Consider the following 21,385-nt stretch of genomic DNA (forward strand, 5'->3'; position numbering starts at 1 on the left):
GGACATGGGAGTAAGGGGAAGGAGGCATCCCTCCAATGTCTGCATTAAACCTCTTATGGTGGTTCTGGCTACAAGAGGCAGAGCAGGCGCTGCACACACTATACTTCCCACTGTGAGCAAGTGGACAGGAGTAGCCTCTACATGAGCCAGCCAACAATGTCTGGGCACAGCTGAAATATGCCTCATCCTTAAAAGCCAGAGAGAAGCAGGGAAGAAGTTGTGTACCACTACTCACACAGGGCCGTGCCTAAATGCTTAATCAAGCCTTAAAGGAGAATACAGTCCATACATATTCTACATATATATTCTAGGTCTCTTGTAATTAAAACTGTCTGGTATTTTTAATATATTAGTCTATTTTCATGTATTTAATCTTTCCTAGAATGTAGCTGTGAATTTCATATTATGGTCATTCTGAAAACTCGTAGAACTGCCACATTACACTGAACAGGAATTATTAAAAGTATTACTTGAACTATTTATATCCATAACTTTTTCTCTTAAAGTTATGGCAATAAATTAACAATCCATGAAAACAAAATCCAGATGAAGTAAATGGATACATTCTACTTATAGTTTTGCCATTTTATAATGTAGTTTTAACAGCAGTTATATAATCTGACAGGTCCATGTTCTATCTGCCACTCTGACTAAGCTAAATATCTCACAAATTCTTTTAATAAAAATGTGAACTGATTTTGAAAAGAAAGATAATGTGGTGACCAAAGGGCCAATAAATGTGGCCCTATAAAATGGGCACTCTGCTATCATGGACAGGTTAAATTTGTTACAAGAATATTTCCCCTGCCCTCTCATTTACTGTATATTGTTTAGCGTTTATCTTTCATTTTGGATTTTTGTATGAAGACTAGCAAGCAGTGGAAGGAAGTGAGAGGAATAGGAAAAACATTAAAACTACCCTGGTCAGTATAAATGCTATACCTCTACCTGTGCTATAAACTTACAATTTAAACTGCAATAAAGAACAGTTTCTTCTTTACTATAATGAGTATTGGTAATTAAGTACTCAGAGATTTAATATAGTGTCAAATGATCATTCCTTTACAATTAAAGGTTAAAGGTTTATTGTGATTTGGATTGCTTCTAGTATTCAAATCTGGTATTATATATTCCAGTGTAGTTATTTTGCACCCCCAACCCCTCCTCATCCAAAACAGGCACCATACACCCTAAAGTATCCTTAAAAACGTCTCCATGACAACACTGCTGTGTTGATCACTGGACAGTATTACTATAAACATGGTCTTTAATTTGAATAGTTTAAATTCTGCCAACATAGTCAGTAAGAGAGAGTGACTAGGACTTAATAATATCAGTAATCCAACTGAAATCAAAAATAGATTAGTCATTTTAGAGTCTTAGCCAGAAAAAAAAAGGAAAAATTGATGAGTCTTGGAATACACACACATACAGATCTATTCATCCACTAGTCTGTTTGTGTTATAAGTGCAAACAAAGAACGTTTGTGGAATGTTAAAGTTGAAATATCAGTTCCAAAAGTTATATTCTTCTCCTCCAACATTTATAAAGCGAGCTGTAGCTCACGAAAGCTTATGCTCAGATAAATTGGTTAGTCTCTAAGGTGCCACAAGTACTCCTTTTCTTTTTGAGAATACAGACTAACACGGCTGCTACTCTGAAACACTCCACATATCAATTGCTATTTTTGGTGTATGTTAAAAGGGACACCATCAACCTGAACATCAAAACCCTATTCAAAATGGCTGTATTCACAATTCTACAGTTACACACAACATCTAATATTACTGTAACTAAGAGAAATCTACTGGAAAACATTTCTCTACTTCAACTGGTTTATTCTACACATTCAATACAATGCATGAACAGTCAATGTTTTGTTGATAGTCAGTCGCACTTGATGTGTCCTGGATTATCATCACCACTCTGGGCAAAATTTATATGCACACTCCTTGCCAGGACCTGTAAGGGGGTGCTTTCCAGTAACATAGCAGCAGAGCTACTGCTCTTTCTGAGTATGTCTCTCCTTTTGAAGCTCCTAGGACTCCTGGCATAGAGCAACAGCAGCAAGGAGTGTACATCAGAAAAATCCTCTTTCCTCTCAGGAATCACACAAAGGGCTAGGGAGTGTTTATTACCTGGGGGCAGGAGTGCAGAGGTGATCCACAGGAGCTTTTTCTATCTTTCTACCACCGCTCAGAAATTGGGGGCTTTTTCTGTGGAAAATTTCAATTTTGGGGGCAAAAAAATGAAAACTTAAATATAGTAGGCAAAAATGAAATATTTTGTTTTGAAAATGCCATCAAGGTGCCTTTTGGGAGTTATAGTTTGGGGGCCTCATTCTCCCATTCTTTTCTATTGGTAACTTTCACTAGTCAAACTACATTTCTCATCATGCACCATGGTCTCTCCTGTTTCGGAGGGAAGGCAGTACCTTATGGGAGATGTAGTCTGGCTGGAAAGCCCAGCCTATATAGGAGAATAGGGACATGAGGAAAGCAAACTACAACTCCTATGAGGCACTGTAGTGCCATATTCTATTGAAATATTTTGGATTTTGGCTGAAATATTTCAGTTTACAGGCACCAGTTTTTTCAATGAAAAAAAAATAATTTGTCACAGAAATTAGGCACTTACATAAAACTCTGTTTAGTCACAAATCACATTTTACATTAATGAAAATTTTCAACCATGCTACTTCTTTCCCTCACCACTTGCATGGGAGCAGGGATGAACAAAAGCCTGACAGAGGGTAGGAAGAGGTGGGGTTCTTCATTCCTTAGGATGCCACTGCTGGTTCCAGTGAGAAGTTTAGAAGCTGGAAGGTCTTAAGTGCTAATGCTATTGCTGAAATATCCTTTATAAACATCAGTAGGGAGCTATAAAAACCTTTATACATTTTTAAGGAATTTAATAAAAACAAATTAATGACATGCTATTTAATCTACCCCAAAGAGTTCAAGTTAACAGCACCCTTTAATAAATAATACTACCTTAAAATTCTTATTTAAAAGGAAAACAAACATAGAAAATACTATACATATAGAATCATAGAAATGTAGGGCTAAAAGGGATTTCGAGAAGCCACTGAGTCCAGCTCCCTGTGCTGAGGCAGGATCAAGTAAACCTAGACCATCCCTGACAGATGTTTGTCCAACCTGTTCTTAAACCTCCAGTGCTAGGGATTCCACAACTTCCCCTGGAAACCTAGTCCAGAGTTTAACTATCCTTATATTTAGGGAAATGTTCTCATATCTCTAAATCTCCCTTCTTGCAGATTAAGCCTATTATTCTTATCCACCTTCAGTGGACAATGAGAACAATTGATCACAGTTCTCTAAACTTATCTGAAGACCTATTAATGTTTTGTGATGAAAGTCCCAATCTATGGCAAATTGCCTAAAATCTGCACTGGAAAATTGCAGCCTATTATCGCTAAAGACTTCATCTGGAATTCCATGTCTGGAGAAGATTCCCTTCCTGCCAGCTATCACTGATATTTCAGCTATATCAGCTATCACTGATATTTCAGCTATCACTGATATTCGTACTGTGCAGTGTGCTAATTTCTGGACACAGAGAATAATAATCTGTGACTATTAAATAAACCTTTGATTGCCAGGTAAATAAGTCAATGCCTACCCTCTCATAAGGCCTTAATGGAACTGGATGAGGTCTCAGTGGCTCTGCTTGTTGGCATGGCTTGTATTTCAAGCAGGAAAAGCAGTTTCCTACCACATTAGTGATGTTGTGATTGATCCGTGGTCAACATAGCACCTCTCATGCTCATTGTTTGCACTTCTCAATTCCTAAATGAACCCTGTGGATCTTCTGTAGCATTCCTTTTCAGAGGCTCATTGGAATTACAACGTACTGCCCTTGAAAATCACCCCATCTATCACAGTAAATTCATGTCTGCAGTCCAATACTCTCTTATACTTGGATAGCAACTGTTTATTTCTTCAGGCCAGCCTTTAATTATCACTTCTTTAAGGATTCCTAATGATTCATCTTTCTTCATTTCCTCTCTTATTTGTTGCAATTTCCTGTTAGCTATAGGAATTGACTTTACAATCAGACCTACATAGGCTTGCATCTCTATGTCTAAAGTGTTGTCTAGTTTTGTGGGAGCCACTTCTCTGGAAAGTGCATCTGCTGTAAACATGCAATTTATCAGGCATGTAGGTCACAAGCAAATCCTACTTTTGCAGCTTTATCATTTGTTAAATAACACTATTAGGAGCTTGTGGGACATTTCAACTTCCACTGTCTGTCCATAAATATACTGAATGAATCTCTCACAGGCAAACAATATTCCTAAAAACTCCTTTTCAATCTGCATACATCTAGCTTATGCCTCAGTCAGTGATTTGGCTGTATCATGCATATGCCACTGGTTACCAACAACCCTCATGCTTCTGTAAAATCACGGCACCTATCCCAGACTGTGAAGCATCTGCTGAGATTTTAACAGGCCTTCCTGAGGCATAAAACTTCAACACTGGTTCTTGTATCAGTTGTTGTTTTAAACCTTCCCATGATTGCTCCTGTTCTTCATCCCAATATCATTCATTTTTATTCTCTAGGAGTTTTCTCAAAGTTGCTGCTTTGGTAGATAGATTAGGTATGAATTTTATAAAGTAATTAACCATTCCCAGGAATCATTGGACATCTTTCTTTGATTGGGGATGTGGCATCATTTCAATGGCTGAAATCTTCCTTTTATCAGGTTTTACACCTTTATTGGAAATAATGTCCCCAACAAAAGTCAGTCCTAAAACATGTCTCCCTATTTAGTTTGAGGTTTGCAGCTCTAAGTGCCTCCAGGACTTCCTGAAGTCTAAAACCATGCTCCTCTTTCATTGAGCCCTACATAATGACGTCATCCATTCAGGTATCAACACCATTAATATGTTCATACATCATTCATATGTATGGCTTTGTGGTACCCTTCTGGTGCTGAAGCTATGCCAAAGAAGCGTAAGAATCTATCTTCCAAATGGGGTATTAAATGTGCATAGCTTTGAGCTTTCTTCAGTTAATTTTAGCTGCCAAAAACCTGAGGTTGAATCCAATTTACTGAAATATTGAGCGTTTGCAAATTGAGCCATAACCTGTTCTCTGGATGGTAGTTTGAAATGTTCTCTTTTTATAGCCTTGTTGAAGTCTCTGGGATCTAAGCGTATGCATAGCTGGCCATTATTTTTCTCCACAATGACTAGGGAGCTCACCCATTCTGTTGGTTCCTCAATTTTTTGTATTAATTGCATTGCTTCCATCCTTGCAAGCTCAGCCTTGAATTTATCACAGAGTGAAAATGGCACCTTTCTACATGGATGGATAACTGGAGGGACCTGCTTGTTTATCTGGATGGTCACCCTTCAAGCAACCCAACCCTGGAAACAAGTCATGATATTCCTGAAAGAGTGCTTCATAGCCAGGTTCAGCACGATCTTGTAGTGGGAGCATCAATTTTACCAGATTGAACTTCTCATGTGCAGCCGAGCCAGTATATGATGCTTTTACGGTTGATGCTAGCAATCCACCTCACCTTCACTGGGATATTTGTTCCAGAAGAACCAGTTACTTTTATTTCTGTTGGTCCCAGTTTTGGTCTTATTTTTTGTCTCTAATGTGGTTCAGACAGAATATTAACCTGAGTTCCTGGAATAATTGCTCCATTCACTGTCATAGGCAGTATCCAGTCCCTCTCATCAGGCTTGCCAAATTGCACTACACCTATGAAAAACTCCTCAATCAGATTTGTCTTTAACTGAATACACTTGACTTTTCTGCATTTGAGATCTGCAGAATTTTGCAAAATGATTATTTTCCCCACATTTATGACAGTTTCCCAAACTGTCCAGGGCCAAGCTGTAATTCACACCTTCCACATGACTGTCTGTATGCTGTCTTTTCCCTAGTAGTGGTTTTCATAGCGAGCAGTTCCACTCTTTGATTTGACCTATTCTGGCTGAATTATTTTGTACTTAGTACACAGATAACTCCTTCAGGTGAATTCAGCTCTTTGATTTGTGCTTTCACAGTTGCATATTTGGAGAACTTTTTCTAAAGTTAAGTTTCCTTCATGGAGCATTTTCTCTCTTAACACATTTTCATTAAGAATCATTTGTGGCATATCTCGGACCAGAGACTCTATCAGCTCACCAAAGTCACAGGTTTTACTGAGTTTCCTTAATTCTGAAACACATTGCTCTACAGTGTCATGAGTTCTTTGCATGCAAGTAAAACATTTATCCCTCTCAAATGTTTCTTTCCTTTTTGTCATGCAATATGCCTTAAATTTAGTCAGTATTTTACTTAACTCACCTTCTTCAAACTAAATGTTGTTATGCTTCCTCCCCAACAATTGGCAAAAATATTGATGATTTCACTTTATCATTTTTCACCTCTACCCCATGGCTGCTAAATACAATTCAAATCTGTCAATTTTTCCAGTTCTCTGCAACATTGCCTGACAATTACAGATGGGATGGAGGTTGCAATGCATCCATTTTCGTTTTTTTTCCCCTTCTTAAGCTAGTCAAGCTACTATTGTGCTCACCAAATATATACAAAAGCCTGTGTCTGGTGCCCCACTTGCTTCTTCGGTGCCTCCCTTTGTCTCTGCTTTCAATTGCAAACTCAGAAGTTAACTTCAAAATGACTGCAGTTGTCTTCTCATTCAGCACTTCTGACACCATGTAATGATCTTGGGGTTGATTAAATAACAAACCAGTGAATGAGAAAGTAATTAAACTTTTAATAAAACAAACTGGAGAGCTTCTGTAGTGAGCTGCTGCACACAGCCAAGTGGTGTTCCCAACCCCTGCCTCCAGAGCACATCTCCAAATTCCCACACTCAGAACACTGTCCCTTATAAGGGAGCATCTCCAAATCACAAATCTTTCATAAACATCTCTCTACAATGCCCAGGTTTTTTTTTAAAAAAAAATCTCCATCATAGGCTAGGTTTTCTAAACCTTTTATCATTTTGTTGCTCTCCTCTGTATTCTCTCCAATTTGTCCACAGCTTTTCTAATGTCTGGTGCCCAGAACTGGACACACTACTCTAGCTGAGCCTTCACCAGTGCTGAATAAAGTGGGGAAATGACCTCACTTGTCGTATATATGGCACTCCCGTTAATACAGCCAAGAATGATATTAGCTTTTTTATAATTGCATCACATTGTTGATTCGTATTCAGTTTGTGATGTAGATCCTTTTCAGCAGTACTACCACCTAGTCAGTTATTCGCCATTTTGTAGTTGTGCATTTGGTTTTTCCTTACTAAATGAAATACTTTGCACTTATTTTTATTGCATTTCATCTTGCTGAATTGGGACCAATTCTCCAATTTGTCCAGGTCATTTGAATTGTAATCCTCTCCTCTAAAGTACTTGCAACTCCTTTCACCTTGGTGTCAACTGCAAAATTTTATAACCATACTCTCCACTCCATTATCCAAATCTTTAATAAAAATATTGAACAGACCCTTGCAGGACCCCACTAGATATGTCCTCTCTGTCTGACAGTGAACCATTGATATCTACTCTTTGAGTATGGTCTGTCGACTAGTTGTGTCCCCACCCTATAGTAACATCATCTAGACTGCATTTCCCTCATTTGCTTATGATGTCAAGTGGGATTGGGTCAAAAGTCTTACTAAAAATCAAGATACATCACATTTGCTGCTTCCCGCCTCCTTCCCCCCATCCACAAGACCTGTAATCCCGTCGAAGAAGGAAATTAGGTTGGTTTGGTAAGATATGTTTTTGATATCAAGGATGAGAGCTGGCTATTCCTTATAACCCTACTATCCCTCTAGGTGCTGACAAATTGATTGTTAATAATGTGTTCCAGTAACTTTCCTGGCATCTAAGTTAGGCTGACTGGTCTATAATTCCTTGAGTCTCTTTGTTCCCCTTTTTAAAGACAAATACTATGTGTGCCATTCTCCAATCCTCTCGGACCTTACCTGTCCTCCGTGACTTACCCAGGGAAAAGGGACCTACTTAACCTGGGCCTAATATATCTTCCTTCTATTACTCTCCTGTAGCCATCCGGCCTGACCCTGTCACATAATTTAAAGATCCTCTTTTTTATTGCCTTTTATATCCCTTGCTAGTTATAACTCATTTTGTGCCTTGGCCTTCTGATTTTTTCCCTACATGCTCGTGCTATTCTTTTATACTCATCCCTAGCAATTTGTCCATGTTTCCAGTTTTTACAGGATTTCTTTTTGATTTTCAAGTAATTAAAGGGCTCCTGATGGAGCCATATTAGCCTCTTACTATTATTCCTAGATTTCCTTTGCATCTAGATAGTTTGTACTAGTGCCTTTAATATTGTCTCCTTGAGAAACTGCCAGTTCTCCTGAACTCCTTTTTCCCTTAGATTTTTTTCCCCTAGGACCTTGACTATTAACTCTCTGAGTTTGTTAAAGTCTGCCTCTTTTTAAGTGCATTGTCCTTATTCTGTTGCTCTCACTCCTTCCCTTCCTTAGGACCATGTAAACTATCCTTTTATGATCACTTTCACCCAAATTGCCTTCAACCTTCAGATTTGCTACCAACTCCTCCTTCTTGGTCAGAATCAAGTCTAAAATTGCTGTCTTCCTGGTTACTTCCTGCACTTCGTAAACCAAAACATTCCCCCAATAAATTCCAATAACTGCCTGGAAATTTTGTGTTTTGCCATACAACTAGGTAGTTAAAGTTCCCCATTATTACCAGGTCTTGTATTCTGAATATTTCTGTTGTTTGTTCTAGAAATGCCTCATTCTCCTTCTCTTCATACAGTCTACTTTACACCACCAGAACAGGCAGTATGGCAGAGTTAGTGATAGGGAATAATATGGAATTTCCTGGCTTTTGAGTGCCTAGTATTTCAATCTTTAAAAATGCATTAATGTTGGCTTTTTCATTTAATATCCCAAATCTTTTAAAGAATAAAATATATTTTAAAATTCAGAGCTGGTGGGGTTGGGTAACTCACAAGCACTTCTGTCTGTGACAGGGGCCCTTGTTTGCTCCCTGAATTTGAACAATTTCTGTGGTTGAGGTCTGGGCTTGAAGGAGGGCTGCTGTCTCAGCAGCTCATTTTCTCTATGATGAAGAGACATAGATCTCATGACTGTGTCACTCTACTGTTCTTAAAAGTGTGGAGTGCTTTGACTGTAATACTGGTGCATATGGTAGTCCCTTCAAATGGGAGGTTCTCTATAGTAGTTTGGACCTCCCACAGGATCCTAGATACCTAGAGGCAGGAAGCACATCTCAGGGCAATAGTGGACGGTCCTCTGTATCAGAGGCGGCAAGGGTGGCTTACAAGGAAGTCCTGGTGGTCCGGTGTTCCTCCACCATCAGAGTCTTCAGATGCTCCTGTTGCTTCTGTGGTAATTTGTGATGCTGGAGAATCTCCAAAAGTAGAAAATCACACTTGGAAAGCAAAGCTTGATAATCTTCCACCCTCATTTGGAGGCTGGTGGAGAAACAGACCTTGAAAGAGACCAGTCTTTTTGTATCCTTGTTATGAGGACTGCTTCTAGAGTTTCCCTGCTGTTTGGATTTACACTAAGCTGCTTGGACCACTAGAAAGCCAGAGATAGGGTGCCAGAAAAAAAGTACTCATATCACTTCTCAGGGAATTGTTGCTTTCTGTCTGCTCTTTGAGGTGGGTAAAATGGAAGTGGAAATATGCCAGATCACCTTGGCAGACTTGAGAAAATTTTCATTAATGGGCATAGTTATTCTGCCCCATGTTACTGTGTGGAGATGTCCAACTGTGGATGGTGTTTCTACTGTATGATTAAAGGAGGAATGTCAAGGATGTCTGTGATCCTCTTCAAGAGGTCTTGGAAGGTTTTTAACTTGTCTTGAGAGATCAAAGAAGGTGGATTAGCCACCATATTAGGTGACAAAAAGGAAGCCCCATAAGAGGCCAGAGGCTCCTGATCTGGGGAGGTGGTAGTCTCCTCTATTGAAGTACTCCTCACCCTCTACAAATTGGGGTTGAGGAATTTGGGTAGTTGGAGGAGGCTGCAATTGCTTCCTCAGTGAAGGAAATCCTGGAAGAGACACAATAGAGGTGGGTCTCCTGCAATAGGGATTCATGCACCAGGGAGACCAGTATGGTCACAGTTGGTAGGCAAACTGTGATGGTGGACATTTGGGAGGGTACCACGAAGGATGCTCTCTGGAGACTACCAGTCTCCTCCTCTGTTGCTCAGTTTAATGCTCTCTGGACCCCCTACTGGACTCCCAATGGGTCACCCAGGGTGTAGACTGAGGTCAGGAGGGTGAGGTGTTCTGGTGCGGACAACAAGGAGGAGTAAGTCTCCTCTAGGAGTCTTATTTGGAGTACTGGGTCTGCATGGTATGAGATAAAGTGAAGCAAGGCAGATGGTTGCTTCAAGATGGCATCTTACATGAGGTCCAGGACAGGAGACTCTGGTACTGGACTGATAGATAAGTTGGCTGATACCTTGAAAAACCCTGGCACCAGGACCTCCAGTGCCAAGAAATCCAGGACCAGAGTGAGGGTTAATGCCAAGTAGTTGATACACAGTACTGCAGGCAAAATTGGTAGTAACCAGAGGTCTCATTGCCAGGATTGGTGCCAGAGCGCATGGTGCCGGTGTGGTACTGGAGGCAGCCCAGTTCTTTTGGGATGAAGGAGCCATCAATGGCAGGTTTCTCTTTGGTGCCAGGGCACCATGGAAAGACACTGAATTTTGGGTTTTAGTGGAGGAAATCCAAGGAAAATTTTAGGTCTCTTACTCAGAGTTGGAGAGGGTGATCTGTGCTTGGACTCACAACTAAGCAGTGCTCCTTCCTCCCTTTCTCCAGAGATACAGACACAGTTTCTGAGTGTAATCTGTGGGAGGAGCCCATTTGGGAGGTAAAAGCAGCACCGGCTGACTGTGATTCTGAGGTGGGGGGCAATTCATGGGTTGTAGGAGCCAGAGATTACATGGATCTCTCAAGAAAAAATAACTTCAGCTTGCCTCCCTATTCTTTAAGGTCCTCTTGGACAAAGAGTGGCATATAGAACAATTCTCTGGTATATGCTCATCTCCAAGACAGATGATGAGACATCTGAAGTTCCTCCCATAAATGGGTATGGTGGAGTCACACAATGGAGGGGTCTTGAAGCCAGGAGACGTTCGATCCACAATTATGTGGAATTACTCCTTTGTATGGGAGTGGGTGGGCAGAAGAATTCTGATACCTCTTTAACAATTTTTTAATTAGCCAACAGGTGAAAATAAAAACTAAACTAATATTAAGCAAAACTATAACAAGTCCATGAAAAGAAACAAGAGGAATAGCTATGTCACATGAGGATGTGGACACTGCTGGTGTTCCAAAAAAGAACAAAAAAGAAGCTTACAAGAAGTTGAAGATTGGACAAATGACGGGGGGGGGGGGGGGCGGGAGTATAAAAATATTGGTCAGGCATGCAGGAGTGAAATCAGGAAGGCTAAATCACACTTGGAGTTGCAGCTAGCAAGGGATGTTAATAGTAACAAGAAGGGTTTCTTCAGGTATGTTTGCAACTAAAAGGTCAAGGAAAGTGTTGGCCCCTTACTGAATGGAGGAGGCAAACTAGTGACAGAGGATGTGGAAAAAGCTAATTACTCAGTGCCTTTTTTGCCTCTGTCTTCACAAACAAGGTCAGCTTCCAGACTACTGCACTGGGCAGCACAGCATGGGGAGGAGGTGACCAGCCCTCTGTGGACAAAGAAGTGGTTCAGGACTATTTAGAAAAGCTGGACAAGCACAAGTCCATGGGGTCGGAAGTGCTGCATCCGAGGGTGCTAAAGGAGTTGGCAGATGTGATTGCAGAGCCATTGGCCATTATCTCCATTATCTTTGAAAACTTGTGGCGATCGGGGGAGGTCCCAGATGACTGGAAAAAGGCTAATGTAGTGCCAATCTTTAAGAAAGGGAAGGAGGATGATCTGGGAAACTACAGGCCAGTCAGCCTCACTTCAGTCCCTAGAAAAACCACGGAGTAGGTCCTCAAGGAATCCATTTTGAAGCACTTGGAGGAGAGGAAAGTGATCAGGAACAGTCAGCATGGATTCACCAAGAGCAAATCATGCCTGACTAACCTAATTGCCTTCTATGGTGAGATAACTGGCTCTGTGGATGAGGGAAAAGCAGTGGACTCGTTATTCCTTGACTTTAGCAAAGCTTTTAATACAGTCTCCCACAGTATTCTTGCCAGCAAGTTAAAGAAGTATGGGCTGGATGAATGGATGATAAGGTGGATAGAAAGCTGGCTAGGTCATTGGGCTCAACGGGTAGTGATCAATGGCTCCTTGTCTAGTTGGCAGCCGGTATCAAGTGGAGTGCCCCAAGGGTCGGTCCTGGGGCTGGTTTTGTTCAATATCTTCATTAATGATCTGGAGGATGGTGTGGATTGCACCCTCAGCAAGTTTGCAGAGGACACTAAACTGGGAGGAGTGGTAGATACGCTGGAGGGTAGGGATAGGATACAGAGGGCCCTAGGCAAACTAGAGGATTGGGCCAAAAGAAATCTGATGAGGTTCAGCAAGGACAAGTACAGAGTCCTGCACTTAGGACGGAAGAATCCCATGCACTTCTACACACTAGGGACTGAGTGGCTAGGCAGCAGTTCTGCAGAAAAGGACCTAGGGGTTACAGTGGATGAGAAGCTGGATATGAGTCAACAGTGTGCCCTTGTTGCCAAGAAGGCTAATGACATTTTGGGCTATATAAGTAAGAGCATTGCCAGCAGATTGAGGGATATGATCATTCTCCTCTATTCGGCATTGATGAGGCCTCATCTGTAGTACTGTGTCCAGTTTTGGGCTCCACACTACAAGAAGGATGTGGAAAAATTGGAGAGTCCAGCGGAGGGCAACAAAAATGATTAGGGGACTGGAACACATGAGTTATGAGGAGAGGCTGAGGGAACTTGGATTGTTTAGTCTGCAGAAGAGAAGAATGAGGTGGGATTTGATAGCTGCTTTCAACTACCTGAAAGAGGGTTCCAAAGAGGATGGATCTAGACTGTTCTCAATGGTGACCAGATGACAGAACAAGGAATAATGGTCTCAAGTTGCAGTGGGGGAGGTTCAGGTTGGATGTTAGGAAAAACTTTTTCACTAGGAGGGTGGAGAAGCACTGGAATGGGTTACCTAGGGAGGTGATGGATTCTTTTTCCTTAGAAGTTTTTAAGGTCAGGCTTGACAAAGCCCTCGCTGGGATGATTTAGTTGGGGATTGGTCCTGCTTTGAGCAGGGGGTTGGACTAGATGACCTTCTGAGGTCCCTTCCAACTCTGATATTCTATGATTCTGTTATTCTAAGATGCAGTTCTCAAAATGGCTACCATTTCTAGTTGTTCTCAGTCTGACTATGGCCAAATGTTACCCTAAGCAAAGATTCCCACCGCCATTTACCTGCTCCTCTCTGCTTCCTGACAACATAAGGGTTCACTTTGTGGCTTGTCTTCACTCCTGTTGGAGACAATGAAAGTTGGTGGACATTTTGAAAGAGGGCTTCTTAACTGACGACACTCTGTGGTCTCACTCCTATTCAGAACTATAGGAGATGGCAACCTTTTTGAAAGAGGGCAGTTCTTAACAAAATTTCCTTTAAAGAGGAAAATTTTATGTGCCGGCATCTGCTGACATATAAACTTCTTTGATCGATTGTCCTCACCTAGTCCATTCTTGGTGTGTATGCACTCCATGTGCACGAGATGAGATTCTTTTGAATAGCAGTATCTGTGGCTATGCCTCCGCCCCTCATCTCCCACACCTACCGGAGTCAAAGTTCTTTCCTACCATCTGTGGTGTGAGGTGGAATCATAGAATACCAGGATTGGAAGGGACCTCAGGAGGTCATCTAGTCCAACCCCCGGCTCAAAGACTCCACCACCTCCCTAGGTAACCCATTCCAGTGCTTCACCACCCTCCTAGTGAAAAATCCAACCTAAACCTCCCCCACTGCAACTTGAGACCATTGCTCCTTGTTCTGTCATCTGCTACCACTGAGAACAGCATAGCTCCAGCCTCTTTGAAACCCCCTTTCAGGTAGTTGAAAGCAGCTATCTTAATGGAGCACTGCTTCTGACCTTTAATGCCTCTGGGAACAGGAGATGGGAGCCATCTCAGATAAGGGCTGTTCTTTATGGAAATACTCTGGAGAAGAAAAAATTCAGTTATGAAGAATGATGACAAAAATTACAATTAATCCGAACATATGTACATATTCAAATGTAGCCTACACAAGATTTTAGTGCGTTTTAACTATATGGGTAGTTTGAAGAGTCCTATTCTATTATTGAGATAATTCAAGAACAAAAAGGTCCAACACAAGGTGCTAATTTGTTAAATGAACAATTTTTTAACTTAATTTGAACTCATAAATCAATTAATTGATATACTTTGAGTTTTCTGAGAATTCAATTCTGTGCTCAAAGACTAAGTGCTATAATTTGGGGGAGGGGATATCTTTTCCCTACACAGATATTTAAAGATTCATAGATTTTAAAGCCAGAAGGGATCATCAGATCATCTAGTTTGATTTCCAGTATGACACAGGCCATAGAATTTCATCCAGCTACTCCTCTAGCCAGTCCAATAAATTTGTGTTGAATTAAGGCATATCCTCCACAAAGGCATCCAGTTTTGATCTGAAGATTTTAAGAGATGGAGAATCTACCACATCCCCCGATAATTTTTTCCAATGGTTGATCATCCTCATGCCTAACAATCTGCATCCTACTTTATTCCTAACTGGAATTTGTCTGGCTTTAATTTCCGGTTATTAGTTCCTATTGTGACAGGTTGTCAAACCCAGGGTGCAGTCTGTGAGCTGTGGAACCGCTGTGCTCCTCTAACCACCCAACTGGGGTGGCCCTTCCCACACTGCTTTGCTGATGATTCAGCCTCTCTAGGCCCTGTTATCACCCAGCACGACAGCAGACAGCACCACACACCCAAACTGAGCTACCTGAGTACAGTACCTAAGCCACTCAAAGATAGGCAGGAGACAACAGCCAATTTCTCAGTTCCTCCACCTTGCATGCTTGTTGGAGTATAAACCCAGAATTATACAGTCTTACACTGCACAGGGATCTGTACAAGGTAAGCTCATTAATAAAGTTCACCTTCCCCTCGATGTGGGAAGGATAGGAAACAAGCCTGTGTTAACCAAACTCAGATTTTTCCCCAGACGTTTCAAAGGCACACTGATTTAGATAAAGCAAAAACAAGTTTATTAACTACGAAAGATGGATTTTAAGTGGGGCATCACTGATGCTCTGTGGGGGTGGACTGGGACCGCTGCTAGTGCTGGGGGAGTGGGACAGGCAGCGGTGCATAGCCTGGAACCCCCACTGCTGTGGCGGGGGGGAGGGTTGGCGGGGCTGGTAGGCTCCCTACCTGGCACTGCACATCTCCCGGAACAAGTGATATGTCCCTCCCTTGGCTTCTAGGGGGAGGCGCAGCCAGGCAGCTCTGTGTGCTACCTCTGCCCTGAGTGCTGGCTCCACAGCTCCCATTGGCCAGGAACCACAGCCAATTGGAGCTGCGGAGGCAGTGCCTGTGGGCAGAGGCAGCATGCAGAGCCATCTGGCTGTGCCTCTGGCTAAGAGATGAGAGAGGGACAAGTCGCCGCTTCTGGGGAGCCCCACACAGGTAAGTGCCATCCATAGCCCTCAGCCCCTCCCACACCCCAACCCGCAGCCCTGAGCCCCATCCCACACCCAAACTCCTGCTGCTGCTGGGGGGAGGAGGGTGCAGTGGCCCGAGACTGCCCCAGCAGCAGCCAGTATGGCTGGTACTGGGACTGCCTGAGCTACTCTGGCAGCCCTGGGGCCAGCCGCACCAGCCTCTGCAGAAGTCACAGAGGTCCTGGAAAGTCACGGAACCTGTGACTTCCGAGACCTCCTTGACAAATTCACAGCCTTAATTATAAGTGATAGTAAAAAGATCAAAGCAGATTACCTAGCAAATAAACAAAATGCAAACTAAGCCTAACATACTAGATAAATTGACAATACATATCTAATCTCTCACCCTGGCTGATGATACAAGCAGGTTACCAGGTTTCCTTGCACTGGCTAGAAATCCCTTTAGCCTGGGACCAGCACTTCCCCAAGTTCAATCTTTGCTCCTCAGGTGTTTCCAGGAGTTTCCTTGTGTGGGGAGTGAGGCCATTAGATGTCACACCCTACCTTGTATAGCTTTACCATATGGCAGGAACCCTTTGTTCCAAACTCTGTTCCCATCCCAGTTTGTACCATACTGAAGTTCTGTATCATGTGGTCTGGTCACATGCCCTTGCTGAGTCATAGCAGCCATTACTTACAAGCTGGCTAAAATGTTTACAGCAAGGCGAAGCTCTTCTACAGACCACTGATGATGGTCCATCAGCAAAGACAATGTTTAGCTTCTTCATTATTGTACCTGAAAGGCTAGCTGTGGGTGTTCCCAGAGTAAGCACATTTGAAATACAGATACCTAGTAAATATTCATAACTTCAGATACAAAAATGATACAGGTATACCACATGTATATTCAGCAAATCATAACTTTTCCATAGACACCTGACACGATGTATCTTGTACAAAATGTGCCATAATTATATCATATTCATACAACTGTGAAGAACATGGGCTGCAGTGTTACACCCTATGTCTTTCTCTGATAGGTTAAAAAGCCCTTTAGTACCCAAGCATTGTCTTCCCATGAAGGTGTTTGTATACCACAATCAAGTCACATCTACATTTACTTTTTGATAGGGTAAATAGAGTGATATCCTTCAGTCTCTCACTGTAAGACATTTTCTCCAGCCTCAAAATCATTTCTGCAGTTCCTTACTGCACCTCTCCATTTTTTTCCTTACAGCTCTTAAGTGCTGATTGGACTACACATGAACCATTGCCACAAAGTGATTGAGAATGCCCTATTTTGAGGCTGCAGAGGCTGAACAGGACTGTCCCCGTAGTTACTGCTCCAGGCTGCTGTGGTATCAGACACAAGAACTAAGAGCAGGGAGATTGTCCCTCCTATGCTCCCCTTACTGTGAACCAAACAGCAAGAAGTAAGTAGCCTGATTTAGAATGCAGATGGGTGAGAAGGAGAAGGGGAGGTGGGACAGTAACTGGATGGGGATGTGGCGTGGCGAGAAGTAGTGAGAGACAGAAACTGGGAGGGTGGCAGCATATGGGGAGGGATACAAGGGCCAGAGGCAGGCAGGGTTGGCTATCAGCAGAGGGATGTGCAAATCCTGGAGGGTATATTGATGCAGTTGAGGAGGGGAGCATAAGGGGAAAGGGGCAGGAGCCTGGAGGTGGGGGAGGAAAAGGAGAGAGGAGGTTACAGAAGGCTTGAGGAAGGACAGGGAGCAGAAGAGCATAAAACCAATAGAGCTGTGCTCATGGTTATAGTGCTGCCTGCACATCTGTCCTCATTCTGCTCTCTGAATGTGCCCCCTCAGCTGTTAGGCCTCCCCTTACCTGTTAGGGGTTGAATTTTGCAATTCTCCCACTCTTAGACCAGGATCTGGGTCCAGCGCCCCAACTATGCCAAATTCTTGTCACAGTGCAGGCCCAACTGGACACCTGCATCTCTTTCCTTGGGGAGCCTATGACTAGCACCATACAGTGACAAACATCCTTCTTAAAACAAGCAGGTTCCAAACATTAGAGAAAATGATTTTACAATTTACCGGCATTACTATACTGGTATAAATCCCGGTGTAGACACTCATTCGTAGTACCAGTGTCCCTTTTTTTGGTTTAGCTTATGTCAATATAGGAAAGCTGGTAAATTCCCATGTAGACAAGCCCTTGGATGGGCTTCCCTCTTGAGTTACAGAAAAGGAACTGACCCCACTTACATTCTTTTAGCAAGCCCAGGAACTCTTGGGACCCAGCCTGGACTCAGTTTGCTTTCCAAAGAATGCGTGTCCCAGTCTGCCGCCCCCTGGTTCTCAAAATCCATCTTCTCTGTGTGAGCCTGAGCCTAATTTCCTCAAAAAGGAACCTCATCTTCACATAACTCTTTATAATCTTCTTCCACCTAATACCTCTGCTCTCATTTCCCCCACTCGCTGTTGTGTTCCTGACACCTATGCCAGTCTTTTCATTTTTACTCCCCTATTTCCCACTCTTAGCTTAACGCAGTTGAGTAATTTTGACCCCATCCACCCAAAAAAAAGTTCGTAGAGAAAGAGACAAAAGAAGCTGGCTGTACAAATGTAATGAACAGCTACTGTTGCAGATTTGTGAGCCAAAATACAATCTAGTTCATTATTTTTTGTCTTAGTGGCTCTTTAGCTTTCACAATAGTAACTATGTACATGGATATGGTTTGGAATATCTTGAAAGCCAAATCTTGAGAGTTGCTGAGTACATGAAATCAATGGGAGATGTAGGTGCATCTTAGAGAACTGATGCAAGGATTAGTAGCACCATTCAATTAAAAAAAAAGAAAACTGTGAGATATAAATGTTTTATATACAAAATCCCACCTCTTCAGTTTAGAACTTCCTGACAAGTATACCACTGTGCTTTCAGATTAATAATGCAACACTACAGTTCTCATTCTGCTTTTATTTATGTGCTTGCTAACAGAACCTCTATAGCTTACTTACTGTGAAAAAAATTATATAAACAAACCATAATGAACTGGGTGTCAAAAGTTGAAAATTAAATAACTAATTTTCAATGTTTTTAAACTTATGTTTTCATGACATTCATTTTAGCAAGAAGCGAAGTCAAAGAAATTTGCAGAATACACACACAAAATTTTAATGATATTCAGAGACAAAAATATGAAAAAGGAAACTTCTCCCAACAAATATAAACAATATGTAGTGTAATGAATATACAACACAAGGTGTTCCACTCACAGCTTGCATCAATTTTGGAAGGTAGTGAAGACTCACAGATGCTGATGAAAACACACACACACACACACAATTAACTAGACAGATAAATAGAAGTCAAGAGTAAATGTATAAAAATGTGAGCAAAAATCAATGTCATTTTGAAGATAAACATGCATTTCCCCACTAATAAATAATATTATAAGTCCTGCTGTATTGGATTGCAAATAGCTTCAGCTGAATAAAATTGCATGACATGGGATTTAGTTATCCTGCACGTTCACAGAAACAACTTGTTCTCTGACAGCACTCATTCTTGGCAATTTATGGCAGCTGTCAGCAGCCAATTTGTTCCGATTACTGCTATGCATAAAGGTATAACAATCATAAGGATTTATTAGCTGATTATTGTAAAGGTGACAGAGCCAGGATCGCCTTCAAAAATGCAGGAGAAAAGAAAGCCAAATAATTACATGGAGATTAAAATCATTTCACCTTCATTTGATTTTTTTATCTTAATAGTAGCTGCTTAATATTAGCTGCCTAAACTTTCTACAGTATACGGGTTTTATCAAACTAGTCTATTTTCTGACTCAACAAGGAAATAGAAAACATTTACTTCCAGTTATGGTAAATCTGTGACTATTAATTTACTCGTCAACTGCATGATCTGGACATTCAAATTATGTTTTTCAATATTGTTGATGTAAAAGTTATAATAAAAATATTTGGTGAAAGGATATACTCATTAGAAGTGATGACTGATCCTCCAAAACCTTTGGGAGGTTCAGAAAACCATCCCAATTTTCAAGTTTATCTGAACCTATAAAGGCTGCCTGTAAGCCTCCAGGTACTGTTGCTCTCCAGAAAAATCCCTCCATAAGGTACCCAATGTACCTAGGGCAACCTCCTATTCCCGAGACCTGAGCACCCTTAACCTTTTGTATTATCTTTAGAAGATCGAATGTGCTCTCTTTCCACCCTCCAATAGCAGGTCCTAGCTTCTGTTGTTTACGAAGCTAGGTGGCTCTTTCTAGTGATAGGACCCAGTGTTCCCTCACCTGAGCCTGCATGTCTCTTTCTATTATTCAAGAGTGTCTGGTGTGCTTTTGAAATCCTAAAATATATATATTTAAATGGTTCTAGGTTTATATATTTTAACAATACTCTGAGATACACACTCTAGTAAAGCTCCAGCTTACCTAGAATGGATAACAATTTGCCCTTGTTCTTGTTTTACCTGAATAATTTCACCAGTTAATAAATAGGAGTATGTATAGGAGAATGCATTCAAGTACTGTACAGTGCAAACTCAACTGAACTTCATGGGTACGGAATGCTAGAAGGTACATACAACATTTTGTTTTCCAAATATTTCACTGCATTAAGGGACACACAGTTAATATTATGGTCTATTTTAATTATACAAAAAGGGCCAGACTGGTTTTCCCTGTGTAAAAGGTTGAAGAAATTTGGCTTCAATTCCCAATTATTTTATTTCATGGGAGTCCTACCAAGCAGGGTACCTCACCCAGGTATAAGCTGGAACCAGAATATTGACCCTTTGTGAAGGGGTTCTGATCCAATTTTGTTTTACCAGAAAGAAAATGAGAGTGACGTGGGGGTTCAATGATTAAATCAGAGGGGAAAATTTTAGAATAAAGCTGGGGGTGGGGGGGGTTAAGGGGGAAATCTTATGTGTGAACTGTGATATTTTCGGAATATGTTTGTACAATTTATAAACTCTGTGGAAGATTATATATAGATAGATAGATATGTATTTTACACACACACACACACACACACTCGACTATCTATAACTCTGTGTGTCTGAATAAAATCTGTACCTGACATGTTACTCAGGTAACCAGGAGAGTCTGTACACATACACACAACTTCCTCACTCTCCTGGTTAGCTGAGTAGCATGCCAGACAGAGATTTTCTTTGGATAATCAAGAGGGCAGTGCACTGCCACACCTGCTATTTCAATTATTGCAGGCACAAGGTACAGTGATATAAGCTAAACTGGTACAACTTGTGCAGACAAGACTCTTGCACCGCCAGGAGACAGCAATCCTGGCAGGGCAGAGTAGAATGCTGGCCAGGGATTGGGTGTCATCAGCCTTGTGACAGCACAGGACCCATCTGCAGTTCCACTGTCAGCACCCTGCTCACTCACTCCTGTGACAGCAGGGCTGCCAAGGTCTCCCTGTGCTGCCACGCAGGAGCCTTCAGCAGCAGAGTGGCCTCCCCTGTGGCCCAGGGATCTCTGCTCTATTATCTAAACCCCGTCCTTGTCCCATGCTGGGGGACAAGGACAGGATTCAGATAATGTTGAGGTCTGGAGAACAGGGTTTCAGAAAATCAAGGAGAGAGAGAGAGAGAGAGAGAGAGAGAGTGTGTGTGTGTCATACATACAGAGAGAAACACCCCAAGCTCCAGTCTTCATTTTGAGCATGCTTTTTGGTAGCCCGATCTGTTATCCTTTGCCTCCATGCTGGGCTGTAGTC

At 41.8% G+C, this 21,385-nt stretch overlaps 1 protein-coding gene across 1 annotated transcript in view; it reads right to left on the reverse strand.

Moving 5' to 3' along the window:
- The window catches only part of MCTP1 (multiple C2 and transmembrane domain containing 1), a gene marked incomplete at its 5' end in the record, with an annotated part of 448,993 nt that overhangs the window by 163,386 nt on the left and 264,222 nt on the right, over positions 1–21,385 (reverse strand). The gene's annotated exons all lie outside the window — the stretch shown is intronic.

Source organism: Lepidochelys olivacea (genome assembly GCF_965140295.1).
Source record: "Lepidochelys olivacea isolate rLepOli2 genome assembly, chromosome: 5".
In the NCBI taxonomy this organism is placed as follows: Eukaryota; Metazoa; Chordata; order Testudines; family Cheloniidae; genus Lepidochelys; species Lepidochelys olivacea.